This window comes from Schistocerca nitens, unplaced genomic scaffold, assembly GCF_023898315.1.
Source record: "Schistocerca nitens isolate TAMUIC-IGC-003100 unplaced genomic scaffold, iqSchNite1.1 HiC_scaffold_515, whole genome shotgun sequence".
Lineage (NCBI taxonomy): Eukaryota > Metazoa > Arthropoda > Insecta > Orthoptera > Acrididae > Schistocerca > Schistocerca nitens.
In genome coordinates this window covers 155,698-159,135 of record NW_026046048.1, presented here as the reverse complement: position 1 = coordinate 159,135, position 3,438 = coordinate 155,698, and positions in this window count along the sequence as shown.

The window sequence follows — 3,438 nt, the reverse complement described above, 5'->3', positions numbered from 1 at the left end:
CCTGTGTGTTTGGAGAGCGCGCGCGGCGGCCCGCGTGTCGTCCGTCGTCGGGCCGTTACGCGCTCTTTTAATTATGAACATATTAACAATGATCACATCACATTATTGGTGTATTGATGTCGTTGTCGTTGTTTGGAACGCGACTGTGCGTGCGTGGAGGGGTGCAGAAAAAATGTGTGTGTGTTCGGCCACACGGGCTGTGGACAAGATGGCGGACGTGCGCCGGCGCTGTGGACGTTGTTGTAAAGTGCGGCGAGGACGACGGAAACTTTGCTTTGGACGTAGGTTTGTGTGGTGGCCCTGAAAAGGGCCGATTGTTGTGAGGCGAGCCGGCAAGGCAAAGGCGCGTTTGCGTTTGCGTGCAGGGAGCACGCAAGCGCAGCGCCGCGGTCCCTGTTTAGGCCTTCTTCTCGGTCTTCTTTGGCAGCAGGACGGCCTGGATGTTGGGCAGGACACCACCCTGTGCGATGGTGACGCCCGACAAGAGCTTGTTGAGCTCCTCGTCGTTGCGGATGGCGAGCTGCAGGTGGCGCGGGATGATGCGCGTCTTCTTGTTGTCGCGGGCCGCGTTTCCGGCCAGCTCGAGCACCTCAGCCGCGAGGTACTCCATGACGGCGGCGAGGTAGACGGGCGCCCCGGCGCCGACGCGCTCGGCGTAGTTTCCCTTGCGCAGGAGGCGGTGGATTCTGCCGACCGGGAACTGGAGCCCAGCCCTGCTTGAGCGGGACTTTGACTTGCCCTTGACTTTGCCTCCCTTTCCGCGTCCGGACATGGCGTTTGGCTAGTGGCGTAAGCGCTAAACACGTAACCGTAACGGTGCGAGCCGCAGCGAGTCGAGCAGCGGAGTGCGTGCGTGTGCCGGCGGCGGCGGGGTGGGGGTCCCTTTATGGGCTCGGGTGCGGCGGCCGGTTGCGCGCGCGCCCCATTGGTCGGCGGCCGCAACAGGGCGAGCTGGTAAAGGTGCGGTGTTGCGGTAGCGGCGGGTGCCACTGTGTGGGGAGACGCTGACTAGAGCGGAGCGCTTGCTGCCTGTTGTTGTACGTTCGAGATGCCGCCCAAGACTAGCGGGAAGGCCGCCAAGAAGGCCGGCAAGGCGCAGAAGAACATTTCGAAGGGCGACAAGAAGAAGAAGCGCAAGAGGAAGGAGAGCTATGCCATCTACATCTACAAGGTGCTGAAGCAGGTGCACCCCGACACGGGCATCTCGTCGAAGGCGATGAGCATCATGAACAGCTTCGTGAACGACATTTTCGAGCGCATTGCGGCCGAGGCGTCTCGCCTGGCGCACTACAACAAGCGCTCGACCATCACGTCCCGCGAGATCCAGACGGCTGTGCGGCTCTTGCTGCCTGGCGAGCTGGCCAAGCACGCCGTGAGCGAGGGCACGAAGGCGGTGACCAAGTACACGAGCTCCAAGTAAGGAGGAGGTTGTTACTTCGGCTCTTGGAAGGAAGGAAGGAAGGAAGGAAGGAAGGAAGGAAGCTCCCTCCGTTGCGAGAGCGGCAAAACGGCCCTTTTCAGGGCCACCAAATTGCCTTTGCGGGAAGAGCGGAATTGTTTGTGTGTGTGTGAGTGAGTGAGTGAGTGAGTGAGTGAGAGGGGCGGCATAGCTACCCGGTTTGGTTGGTTGCGAGGCAGCTGGTGGTGCTGCTGTGCCGTGGTGGTGTGGTCTCGAATGTGGTTGTGGTTGTGGTTACTGGGGTACGGCCGCGAGGGTTTGGTTGCCGCCGGTGTGACGTGGAATGCGTGCACGAGTCTTGGCGTGGTTGTTTGTCGACACACAGATAGATCGATAGGAGGTGTTGGTGCTGTCTGTGGCGCTGATTCATGTCTTTGTCTCCGTCTGCCCGGTTAGTCACGTGACTGCAATTGAAAGTCCTCGCGATTGATTGATTGTTGGATGTCACCGTTACGGCCGTCTGTTGTCACATCATACATGATGGCGAGGGTGAAATGTTGTGTTGCCGTCGACTATTCCCTTTGCTGTACGGCGCGTTGGTGTGTGTGTGTTGGTGACGTTTTAAATGGACGTGTCGTACTATCATCCATTACGAAGTCGCCAAGAAATGTACGGGCGGGTGGGGTAGGCGACACGCACGGTGGTGTACCTATTTGGCCCTTGATTTGATGATAGCCGTTTCTGCAGTTTGACTGATGATTGATTGGACTGTTGTGCGCACGCACGTCATTCACGGTGCACGTGTGTTCGGTTGAGTACAGTAAGCGTGAGGCTAGACGACGACGGTCGTTGTTTGTTGTTATGGGCGTACACGCGTTTCGTTGGTCTGTGTCCCCCGGTGTGAAATGGCAGGTGTGTCGGTGATGTGATCCGATCCGGCGGCTCTGAGTAACTGTCAATATCGGCGCGGTACACCGGCGTCATGGCAACGTGTCGGTGTTCACACCAGTCGCACTGTGGCACCGTCGGCGCCGCGAACGGTGACGAAAGGCTGACCTTTGATCGGTCGAGTGTCGTGTCTGGGCAGAACGTGTGGAATGAGCAAAACTGTTGGGGACGGAAACAATGGTGGAGGAGGGGAACGGAAAGTAATAAAACAAACAAAATGGAGAAGCAATCACCGGAAAACGAAGCAGGGAAAAACGGAGAGGCGCTGTCTATAGCAACGGAACGTTCCCGTGCATTGCAGCCGCACTGAAAGGCGTTTACGGCGCGGCTGCAGGTGTCGGCCGTGGTGACGGCTGAATTGCATTGCCTTCCCGGATGAAACGTTCGCCGACATGGCTCGGAGGAGGAATCTATGAGAATGCGTTGCCCTTGCCTGCCGTTTCGTGTGCCCTCCTGTTGTGTACGCTGTTGTTGTCCGGTGTAGCGAAGGGTGTGTATGTAGGGGTGTGTGTGTGTTTAGTGGGGAATTGGAAGGTCGATAGCTGCCGTCACGGTCAAGATAACGCAGTCAAAGGTGTCGCGAAAAAGTGTGTTAGCCGTGGTTGGTTGGTTCGTGTGTTTTAAAGAGAATGGACGAGAGAGAGAAAGTAGGTGGAGAGTGCGTTGCGTGTTGCCTAACTGCGTCCGCGAATATGGCAGTAGTTGGTGGTGGGCGTGCCCTTGCATGTGGCCCGGAAGGCGTGTCCGTTTCGCGGTAGTGGCACCGCTGCTGGCATATTCGGGAGATGGGAGGGGCGCGAAAGGAGAAAGGAGACGCGGAGGCTTTTAAAGACGGGGAGGGCGCGTGTGGGTGGCTCGCGCTGCGCTCGGCGGTTGTGTTTGTGCAACAAATGTGTTGCCGGGAGGGGACCGTTGTTGTGGTGCGGTTGTAGCCTCAGACGCGGCCGGCAGTGAACGTGAGACGACGGATGCGGGCCGGGGCGGCGCATGTCGCCGGTGCCATGCCTTTTAAGAGCCGCGTGGTCGGGGGTGTGCGCACCGTGTGTCGTGTTGCGAGACAGCATCATTTGTGCTGCGTGGCGTGGCGTGGC